At 50.1% G+C, this 11,821-nt stretch overlaps 1 protein-coding gene across 2 annotated transcripts in view; it reads right to left on the bottom strand.

The window, feature by feature from the left end:
• Window positions 1–11,821, bottom strand: part of CTXN1 (cortexin 1) — a 138,247-nt gene that overhangs the window by 51,532 nt on the left and 74,894 nt on the right. The window contains exon 1 of one of the 2 annotated variants that reach the window (XM_019513189.1): window positions 7,209–7,335. The exons of the other annotated variant lie outside the window; for it this stretch is intronic. The gene's annotated coding sequence lies outside the window, so the exon portion shown is untranslated. Of the gene's footprint in view, window positions 1–7,208; window positions 7,336–11,821 lie in introns of those variants that run through there. 2 annotated transcript variants of the gene reach the window in all.

The following is an 11,821-nucleotide window of genomic DNA, read 5'->3' as shown; positions in this document are numbered from 1 at the left end:
GGGGTGTTTGTCAAGGGGCGGGGCCACCCTGGCAGCCCTCAGCAGCTCATTAAATCTTGTTAAGCCGCCCTCCAGCCGAAATACTTGCCTGCCCCGGCTGTGCAGGGAGCCCTTTCACCACTTCATGTACCTGGGCAGCTCAGTCTGCATTTCAGTGAAAGCAGAGGAGGCTGAGGCTGCAAGCCGCATGGGGCATTGCTCGGTGGGATGCTATCTCCCTGCTCACTGGACCACTGCTCTCTGTCCCTAATAAAGAAAGCAAGGTCTTCCCTGGCACTTGTCGTGCATCGCTGCCCCGCTCTTGCAGAAGCCCCCAGGGCCTAGTTCTAAAGCATGCTTTGGGCTTAGCTTATCTGCATTACAGCAGCACGTAGCAACCCCAGTCATGGACCAGGACCCAAGAGCTGTGGAAAGCTCTTGTAGACACAGACTGAAAAGAATGCTAATTGGGAAAAGCCTCCCCATATTGCCCCGTTTAGACTACATGCCGAAGTTGCCCAGAGGCTGTTCCAGCTACTCCAAAGGGTCAATCCTGCAGGTGGGAATAGCTGGTGCACAGACCGTTTAGCCACGCTCCCTCTCCCAGGCAGACCTCTCTGCTGAAGGCTGAAAAGCAGTTTTCCACTTGTTGGGGGATACCCATCTGCTGCGGGAATTCCCAACCGTATGGCCCGTTTGTGCCATTGCTGGAGTGTGTAGGGGCTAGATGCAAACAGAGTCAGGCCCTCAGCACTGCAAAGGGATTTAGCACAAATTACTCCCTGAACACAGTAAGACCGCAGGCACCAAAGTAAGCACAATGCTTATTCACATGGAAATGTACCAGCGATGGCCTTTCTTATCAGGTTATTCTGAATAAATAAAGAATTTGTGCTCAAACATAATCTCCCCTGGATTTCCTTTATCGTTTCAGATGCATTCCCTTTTTTTTTTTTTTTTTTTGTTACAATGTGCTGATTTAAACCTTAATTTCCAAGGAATCTTGAAGACAGCAAGTGGTTCCGATAAGGCACTAATGAATGCAGCTTTTATTAAGGAATATTTGATTGGGTTTTATTAAGATTCATGTTCCCTTAGTAACTGAAAAAATACATTCATGAGATATGCAAATTGGTAAAGTGGGAGAGAATTCACTTAAAAATCAATGATCATTGTCATCATTTTAGGAACAATGAAGGGATATTTTGGTTGAGTTAAAATAAGAATTCAATGTTAGATTTAAGCAGGTATCTACTTGTGTAGGTACTCTAAAATAAAGCAGAATTGTATTTAAAAACAAAGGACAAAATATAGTAAGAGATGGTCACAGGCATGATTCTTGGGGGGTCCAGAAAGTTTGCAAGGAGCACAAAATACTGCAAGGTTCAGCTTAAAGTTTTATGCAAATCCCTACCTCATCCCCTTTACTCCAGCCCTGACCCTCATCAATGCATCTGATGAAATGAGTTTCAGGCCACAAAAGCTTGTGTTATACATATACATACATACTTTGGGTAGTATCTAAGATGAAAATCTACCCTGCCTTCTCCTCACCAGTGCAGCTAGCAGGTGGCACATGATTTGCAAGGAATTTTCCTGAATTTAGGATGAAGGCATTGGCAGAGATCCCAGTGCATTGGCAAACTCTTCCCACTCCTGGCATAGAGAAGGGGGTGACATCTTAGACTAACTCTACTCCATTTCTTGCACTGTGGGTGGGATTTCAGAGCCACAGTACAGGAACTGTCTGAGTTTGGACCACACTTTTCTGGGCCCCTGCAGCAACCCTGGGGCCATCAAGGGATGAAGGCAATAGTAAGAGCAAGGGCTGAGGGATGAGGTAGTGAAGGTCCGGTTGCGCTGTGCGGGGCTGGGTGCAGTGGAGAAAGTAAAGGGGTTTGCCTCTCTCCAGAGCAACCAGAGGCCTTGCTCTCCCCACCAAGGATGTCCAGAGGCCTGCCCAAAGCTTCAGTAGCAGAGCCCTCAGAAGCTCCCCAGACACATCAAGCAAGCCCAGCCTCCAGAAGCAACATCAAGGGTCTGCACTGTGGCACAGTGCAGGAACTGTTTGAGCCTGGACCATGTTCTTCTGGGCCCCAGGAATCATCATGGGGGTGGAGACAACTGATCAGAAAGCCAGGAGGATCTGTACACCCAAAGAAATGCATTCAGGTTTGCAGGCACACTTTCCAGCTACACCCCTCTTCACGCGGCTTGCTACCCACTAGCCAACTCTCATCAAGTTTATGCAATGGGACCTCTGAGTGGAGCACGAAGGTGAATTCATCTCAGCTTGTGTCATGGAGAATTCAGGCTAATGGGACAGGTTTCCCAGTCCTGCCCCCAAAGCCAAGCAGAGTTGATTCTGGGATAGCCAGCTAAAGATGCTGGGTATCATCTGGGTGCCCAGAGGGATCTCCATTTAGTCTCTAGTGCAGCTTCAGGGTCATTCACGTGATATTCAGGAGCACCAGGGCTCCCACAGTGCTGGTTCTAGCCTTTTATGTTAATATGGATCCTTACAGTAAAATCTTGGGCTCTTTGCAGGCAGCTCTGCAACAGATCCGGCCAGTCACTGAGGGGGCAGAGAGACTTAACACTTGAAACGCTTAAAAGTACAATGGGGTGATTTGAATTTTTTTTTTAAATGGACAGTTTCAGCCGCACACAGCCCCTGTGCCACTCCCCAGTTGGAGCCTTTCATAATTGCCACGGTTGCATGCAGCAGCATGCTGTCCAGCCGGGAGGTGTGATGGTGTACAGGCAGCGGGGGCTAGAGCAGGACTTCTGGCACTGCTGGGTCTCCCCACTCCAGTGATGCCCTGACCATCCAAGTGCCAGGAGCAGCAGTGCCCACAGCACACTACATGCTGGGAGCACCAGGGTCCACAGTGCTGAGTGTTCTGGCATCCTGAGCACCCAGAATGCCCTCAGCTGTGGCACCTGCAGTGCCCAAAGTGCCGGGAGCAGCAGTACCCTGAGTGTCTAGAGCAGGAGTGGGCAAAATGCAGCCCACAGGCCAGATGCGGCCTGCCAGGTCATTCTATCTGGCCCGCGGAGCCCCTAAAAAATTTGGAAAATTAATATTTATCTGCCCCTGGCTGCCTGTCACGCAGCCCTCGATGGCTTGCCAAAACTCAGTAAGCGGCTCTCCACTCAAAATAATTGCCCACCCCTGGTCTGGAGTATCAGGAGCCCTGGTGCCTTAAGTGCCCTGAGCACCCAGAGACCCAGGAGCAGTGGTTTCCACCGCACTTAGAGTGCTGGGAGCCTCAGCATCCTGGAGCCCCCAAATGCCAGAAGCCACTGTGCCCACAACAGCCCAAGTGCCAAGAGACTGTGGGGTGGCAGCAGCAACCTGGTGCAGGTAGACCATGGGCAGGAAGAAGACTGAGCTATGGGATGACTGGAGGACCAACCAACAGTACAGATGTGCTGGGTAACAAAATGGCATAAGAAAATCTTTGCTGCCTTCAAATACATTTTTGGTCACGCTCTAGAGAGTGCCTTGTGCTTTCTAAAGGTTTATCTTCTGTGCACAATTGTTTGAAAGCTTTTTGAAACATTTCAAAAGCACTTCAAAGCCATTTGAATTGTTTCAAAAATGATGTTTGTCCACAGGCAGAGGTGAGGAGCCAATGTACCCTTAGGAACTAAACTGGAATGTGCCAGATGGGTCCAAAACAGAGTAAGCATCTGAACATGGAAAAGCCACTCCTGTAACAATCACTAGAAATACTAACATGGCTCAGTTCTGCCGTCCAATGACCAGTCCTCCCAGAACAGAGATTTCAGTTGCTCCATGTTTTAATTACTCATGCATTACAATGGAATCACCTTACGCCCAAATCTGTGTCTAAATTGTTTTTCATCAACTGTCCATTACAAGGAGATGACAAGAAGCCGGAAACAACGGCAGAAGCTATCCCTCGGTTGTACTTTAGCACACAACTCACGCTCGGTGCCAACAGACAAGCACAAGAAGAGGGAGCGAGGGGTTGAATCTTCAGCTCAAGCAATAAATCAACTGACCTGCTCCCTATACATTTGTCATGGGGAGCGAAGGTTTGCAGGCTGCTTTGCAAGGCACAAGGCCGGGACGCTCCCTGTGAAGAAACATCCTGTCTCAGACATTGTTTAAAAATCAGTGAAGCAACTTGTGTCCAACCAGCGTGTAAAAGGGAGGGTCTGACCCCGGGACAAACTGACCAAGGCAGCCATTTAGCATTTAAATGCTGTGAACGTGCTCATTTTCAAAAATTAAAGGCAGGACCCTGCCAGATACTGGCAGCAATCCCTCTGCCTCCATGTGAGCTCAGGATCTTTCAGGGGCCCTATCTGCCCCTTACTAATTTCTCCTCCTTCACCATAGGCAGGGCCATGGCTTCTTCCAAGACCCTCTCTGCAGATACAAACCTTGTGGCGAGGAGCAACCAAAAGCTCCTTACTTGGAAATGCAGGAAAAACAATTGTCTCTGCTAGAGAGAGGAGTTCTTGGGGCCCACGAAAGCTCAAGAGAAACGTGAAAAGGACTGACATGAAACAACAGCAGCTGGATGATGGTCTCAAGGCCCGTTGAGTCCTGTGCTCCCAAAGACAAACTGTCTGTCTGTCTGCCGTCTATCCAAGGCTAGTTCCTCTCTCTTCTGCCAGGCGCTGCATGTGGGTGGGTGCGTTTCTGGGAAGCTGCCCTGTCCGCGGCTCTGTTGTATGAATCTGGAATATGTTTAACTGAGGCAGACAGTGTCACACAGTTTACATTTCCTTTTTCAGTAAATGTTACTGCTGATTCAAATGAATGAATCCCACTAGGGTACAGTTACAGCTGCCAGCATAAATACAGCCCCTGCCACATTAATGTCAGTGCCAGCAAGAGATTAGCAGAGAAACCTCCATTGCCCTCCAAAGCAGAGACAGAAATAGTCATCAAACTTCTTAGCTCAGTCTCCAAACATTTCATTGCATCCAGTGGGTATTTGATTCACATACAACCTCCTTTTAAATTGAGGCACTCACGACCACAAGATGTTATCAAATCCCCGTCTAGTAATGCCCCTCTTTACAGGGGAATTTGCAAGCACTGTTTGCAGGCTTAATTCTCGCACCTATGCACATTTCTAGCTGGGGGGAAGAGGTGCTGGCTTCTGGATGAGAGGTAAAAAAGTAGGCTTAATAAGGAGTGCCGGGTGCTCTGGCAGGGAGGGTTAGCCCCAGTGTCCAGCTGGGATAGCTCCATTTCTTCTGCCTCAGCTCTGCTGCAGACATGACTGGGGCTCATTCTGTTTCCCTCCCTGCCCTAATGTGCTGAGCGCTGTTACTCTGTAGTGTGACTCAGTCACTTCCTCCAGAGGTGGTTGCAGTTTGGTGACAGGTGAAGTGACATTTTCACTACCTTACTGGAAGTCTATTTTGCAAAATCTGCCCCACCTCTGAATTGTGAGTCATTGTCTGATGCCTCTGGCATCTGGCAAAGGGTACCAATCAACTGACCCAATGAGAGGGTGGGGGACTTCTGGGGCAAAATTCAGCTAGCTGGGAATACAGTCCACCCAAGCTATATTTTCACTTGACACTGCTGTTCTCTACTTGACAGAGAGCCATACAGCCATGGAGCATGCAGAATATCAGTGCCAAAATCATTGCCACAGGCCCAAGCATATTTCTGCTTAATTTGTAAAGCGCTCTGTGATCTTAGGGTGATAGGTCCTAAAAACTGAAAGCACTTGTGCTCCAGCTGATGCCATTTAAACACTGAAACTCATGGCATGATCTAGGTGTGACAGCAGGCTCTGGGGCCATTTGAGTAGTTCTGGCCATCTTCCATTCCCACCTGGAAGCTCCAACATCATCCCCCAGCCAAGTTCACACCTTAAGTACCATGTGCTTCCCTCCTGTGCACAGCAGCCCCTTTTGAAGAGAGCTGCCTGGGAGGACTTTTCTTGTGGCCTCCTCCTACCAGGCTGGTCAGGCTCACAAGTCACGTAGTGGTGTGGGTGCCTGCTTTGCTCCTCAGTGGGCATCCTGACCTCTGCATGTATTTCCTCTCCTTCCCTTGGGATGTCTGTCCTTGTGTCATCATGGCATCAGAGATTCTGATGTCAGGAGGTGTGATGGTGTACAGGCCATTGGCAGAGACACACCTGTTTCTACCCGATTCTTTCTGCATAATGTAGTGGGGAAATTCTGCACAAATGCCCCTCCTGTGTCTTTGCCCCCAGGGCTGCAGGAAGCACACCCCCCCACACTGCGAGCCCACAGCTAGTTGCTTGGTCAGTCCTCCTCTCCTCCAGTCCCATTGGCCACAAAACCCCTTAGAAGTCCCTTTTCCCCTTTTGCAGGGCTGTTCTTCTGGGAAAAGACTGCTTTTCTCTTCTGCCAAAAGGGGGTTTTCATACCTGCAAAGGTGCATTTAGCCTGCACAGGAGAGGGACTGACAGCACGGGCAGAGCAGCACAAGGACCACTGTGAGCTCTCATTGTCATGCATTCAGTCACTGTACTGGCTGTCTCTTTTGCTGATCTCTCTTCACAGTCATTACTATTGGCACAGAGATGTCCAGAGTGCTCTCAACAGCTGACTTGGCTTTTTGGCAGCCTCTCCTTCCCCCACTGGGTTTCCACATCAGTGATGCCTTGTCCCATGTCACCTCTGACCAGCTAATACTTTGGCACAAGTGAGAAGGAAAAAACCGTATCAGGCAGTGAAGGGGCTGAAAGAGATTTGCCTGTGTCCATCACCCGCACGTCGACTTGCTCAGTCCCAGGGTCTGGCCACCGCAGCAGACAGCAGCAACCTGAGACCTCAGCAGAGCTTTGATCCATTCACTACATGCACTGCCACCTTCCTGCTCAGCATGCCTGGGAAATCCTGGAGTGGAAGCAGTGCGACTATTGGCACTGAAAGCCCAGGGCAACCTGGACTCTGGATCCTCCATCTCCAAGGCCTGGACACAGAGCTATCCCCTGCCTGCCCTGCCCTCACTGCCTATATTCAAGAGCTCACCTTTCAAAGGCAGTGCTGCACTTAAGGTGTCTTAATCACTGAACCCCACGCCATCCCAGGGCTCTCTCCAACCCGGGGACGGCAAGGGACCCGGCTCCTTTGCAATATAGGTGGGCAGGAGCTTCCCCTGTTGCTTTCTCTTGCCTCCCCCTCGTCACCCCCGCAGACACATGCACATGCACACCGAACAAAGGCACCTGAGAAGACACAAAAATTAAAGATAATACCTGCCAGGCACTGGAGGGGGCCCAGTGCCTCAGTCATAGTGACTCCAGGTTCTGCTGCCTGCCATCTCATGGGAAGAAGCAGCCGCCTCTCCTGAAGAACAAGTGCAGGGAAGGCAGCTGCTTCTCACTCACTCTGTAGCGGGTTCCTATGGTGATGCAGAATCAATTATAATAAAAGGTGGAGCACCAGCAATAGGAGCCCAGAGAACTTCTTATTAGCAGCATGGCAAAGCCAGCTGGGTGGTGGCAGGAGTTGCTTGGAGGCAGGGAACCTGTCTAGTCTGAATCGCTCTAGCTCCTTGCTCCACGTTCGCTCCCGGGACTCCAAAGACAGCACACAAAGCACTTTTAATTGGCAGTCTTGCTCTCCAGCTGCTCCCACTCGCCTGCACTCACCAGCAGGGCTGCTCTGTGCCTCGGGAGCAATGTAGCCATGCTGCCTTCCCTCACAACTCACTCTGCCATGAGTGTTTGCTGTCGTGTCCTCACACTTCTCCCACACCCAGTGCCACAGGTCTCATGTGCGGAGGCTGGGCTGCCCTGGAGCCTGGAGTCTTCATTTCATCCACGTGAAAGGTGACACACAGGCGGCAGCAGCATCTCTGCCCCTCCCTGCCACCTACCAACACAGCTTCTCCTGGAAGGAGCTCCATGTCCACCACCACTCCTGGGGCTCTCCGCCAGGTGCCTTTGTCAGTCATATGTGTCTGGGGTGGCCTCTGGGGCATATTAACAGCTTTCATATAAAAATAGATGGTTGCTTTCCTAACCATGTATTTTCTCTGGCAACTGAGGATGTATGCCTGGTTGTACAGGACCTTTCCCTATGACAGGTGGAGCTGGAGGACACAATAGCTCATGAGAACATCTGCTAGGAGCAGGGATCCTGCACAGTTGAGAGGAGAGCTCATCTGAATAAAGGGACTTGCATAGCACACCCAGGATCCAATTAATACTTGCAATACCTGCAGGGCCACTTGCCCACAACCATAAAGTAGCCATCCCTAAGGCAGGAGGTGGCAGCCTTATCTTGAATTAGGCACAGAACAGATGGTATCTTTACAAAGAGCTACTCCAGAAAACGGCTGGACGCATAAAGCCAGAAGTACTGCCATCCCAAATACCTATGTGTCCTGCCCCTAGGTGATGACCACAAGCCTTCACATTCACTGTGTTTTGTTCAAAATGGACAATGAACCACCATTCATGGATATTGCCCCTGCTGCAGGAATGCCTGGGATCCCATTCAGGATTGGGCCCTGTTTTGTACTGCACCTACATGTACGGGGTACGTCTGCATGAGATGCTAAAGGCACAGCCGGCAAAACCCATGCTAATGCAGAGTTAGTCTACTGTGCCTTTAGCATCACAATAAAGTGTGTGCTGGTAATTACAGGTAATAAACTTAATGCACTTTAATTATGGCGCATTAATGAATGTGTAGATGTGCCCAGGAGGAAGCAACCCACAGAGACAGAAAATTAATTTAAGAAAAGGGCTTGAGCACTTACAGGCCCCCTGGCTTGTTTCCCAGTTGGGTACACATGCCCAGGCTTGCTTTCTCCCTCTCTCACATTCACACTAGCTCACATACATAGTTTACACTTTTGTTATTTGTAACTCTTGCCTATTTTTTTTAACTCCAAACACCCCCAGGTGCTCCTCCTCATTCACCTGGTGAGTTGGGCTCCAGCCTTTTGGCTTGTTCATATAAGTACTTACCACTAAGCATTTATTTTCCCTCTTGTCCTGCAGCCTGGACCCAAAGTCTCCTTGTTCTTAGTTCTCTTTCTTCTTCAATCTGACTTTTAGCTCGCAGCCCTTCACCTGCACCTGCAAATGGTCCTCTACCTGCCCTTCACTTGCTCACTTGCACCATTACTGTGGTCCTTTACCTGGGCCGGCTGGCCACAGATCACCCTTCTGCAGCTAAATGCTTTTCTAATTCAGCATCTTTGTATGCCAATTGAATGCGTCCCCTCCCCAGACCCCGGGAAACTGCACTGGACTAGGAGATATCTGGAGACTGAATCAGATTCTACCCCCAGCCTTTGGCCAGTTTTACAGGCCACCCTGGCAGTTATATGCAGGCACTGAGATGCCCACAGTGCACTCAAAAGTATTCTTCATGCTTTCCACAATCCTCTTCACACCACTTAGGAGCTGACTGCGCAGCAGCAGCGCAGGAAACGCTTTCTCCAAATCCAGCATCACAATGCCTTGTCTTACCTGAAGTGATGGTGTTTCTACTTCAGCTTCCAACTACTTACAGTAATCTTGACTTCACCGCACCTGCCTGTGTGCCACAGGCCCCAGGACACGGGTTATTGCCTAAGAGATGAGTACATGCTCCGACTGATTCTGCCATTCTCTGGTTGCCCAGTGCTGTTGGAGGGATGTTGACACATTTCCATTTCAAGCTGTCTGTAATTTTTTCTGATTGATATGGATGAGGCTTGTTTGTGCAAATACAATTACTGCTGCATGAACGATTCTCTGTGACATTATGCCGGTGAACAGGACCTCACTAGGGACCTGGTTCATGGCACAGTGAGCTGTGTTTGGGATACTGAGTTATGCCATTCAACCAACAGCAGAAAAGAGCTGGGATTTTCCATGGACAGGAGAGCTGGGTGTGGTACCTGAAATGGGTGGACAAATAGATAGATGCAGACCCTTCAGCTGTCTTGCTAGGGAGCCAGACAACGGCTGTGATATATGAGCAGTAGCAGAGCCAGAGAAGGCCCCAGGTGCAACAGCTAGGTATCATGGCCAGTCTGTCTCTTAGAGCGCTCTGGGGCAGCACAAGCCCAGGCCAGCCAGAGGCGAATAATTATCTATAGCAGCAAATGCAGCTGCCTCCATTGCTTTATCCAGATGGAGGTCTGGGGAGCCCTGGTGAAGGTGTATGGACCTGGTGATTCTCTGTCTGTTCCAACACTGTCCCAGTGTCACCAGAGTCAGCCTGAAGTGCCCGAGACATGAGAGGAGACCTGTTTGGCCAAGAGGATTGTCCAGGCTTTAGTGTGGTCCTTCGTGAACTGTGAGTGAGTACTCGCTGGGAGTGCAAGGAGATTCTACTCAGGCAGAAAAGACAATATCCACGATCTCAACACAACATATATATAGGAGGAAGAGTAACTGCAGCTCCATGCGCTAACCTAGGGGTGGCCAACGTGTGGCATGCATACCACAAATGGCACGGGCAGCTTGTGTGTGTGGTACACAGAAGATCAGAAAGGGGACAGATAGGACAGCAGCACTCAGGGGATGAAGCAGAAAGCAGAGCAGCAGATAGGGCAGGGGAAGGTGATCAGAGTGGCACTCGGGGAAGGGTGAGGCTAATTTGTGACACACCTACAAAGAAGGTATGTCTGAACCCTTGGTTCATCTGGATTTCTCACCTTCAATCCCAGTCCTATTTCACCTGTAGACAACTCCATTCCTTTGTTGTGCATAAAGCAGATTTTGAGCTCTGCTGATTAACAGCATTAGGGGTGGGAAAGCAACTTGTCACTCTGCTGCCATGTTCAGCCCAGGTACTTCTCACCTGGGCAGTTATGGTCATCCCAGCTATTATTTATGTTGGTTTCTGGTTTTATTTAATTGGTGTCTAGGGCTCTGAACCTGTGAGCTAACAGGTGCCTGGTGCTTTGATTTCTATTATTACAGCAAGAACCATTCGTCTGATGACTGTTCCTCTAAGGAGGGTGCTATGGTAGGTGGGCAAAATGAAGTAGCCATGAAGCAGTTACAGCAAACAGTAGCTTGGGCTGGGCCACCAGGAGCCAGCAAGGTGGCAGTGAGGTGCTGCTCATGACTCCACAAAGAGCTGCAATTGGCAAAGGCACTCTGTCCCCAAAACACCGTTCAGAAAATCCAAGAAGATCTGGGGCAAGGAGTCATGGAAACTTGCCTGACTACCCTAGGGGCTGCAAAAGGAGGGCAAGGCAAGAAATGCAGAAGTCTTGGTATTCTCCCAGGGGTGAGGTGGATCTCCTCTCAACCAGTTTTTTGTGCAGGGGTCATCTATTTAATCCCAAGTCATGGATTAAGCTGACTTCAGCCTTGGCTGAGACTCTCCTTGCCACAGAGGAGACTCTCCATGCCTAGGGTCCATCACTAGGGAGTCAGGAAAGGCCGTTTCCCTGCTTTTTTGTGTAAAGGTCCCTGCTGCTGCTTCACCAGCTGTTCCAGCTCATCCTGTCCATGTTGTTTAACATTTCTCTTTCCTCTTTCAGCATCGAAGTCAGTCTGGCCGAGCCTGGACACGGATCTCATTCCCATTCCCAGGGTGCTCAGATCCGTTTAGCTGTTTCTGACACAGGCTTTGCATTCATGGACAATGTCTGCTGCAAACGGAACCAGCTCGCATGGCTTCCCTGGAGCACCCAACCCTTGCTTACAACTTGTCCAGCTGCCCTAGCTAGCGAGCATCTGCCTAGCGAGCATCTGCAAGCATTCTTCACACCCACACGCCCTGCTGGACGAGTGGCAGGAGCCGCTGGACAGGCTGTGGCTTCTCCTGAGGCCGCCTGGCTCAGCCCCAGCACTACCTGCCTCACCCCAGTGCAAGCAGCCGAGGAATCAGCCGGATGAGCTGTGGCTTCTCC

Source organism: Gavialis gangeticus, unplaced genomic scaffold (assembly GCF_001723915.1).
Source record: "Gavialis gangeticus isolate Ggan-Ray unplaced genomic scaffold, GavGan_comp1, whole genome shotgun sequence".
NCBI classification, from domain to species: domain Eukaryota; kingdom Metazoa; phylum Chordata; order Crocodylia; family Gavialidae; genus Gavialis; species Gavialis gangeticus.
This window is presented reverse-complemented; position numbering and strand designations above follow the sequence as displayed.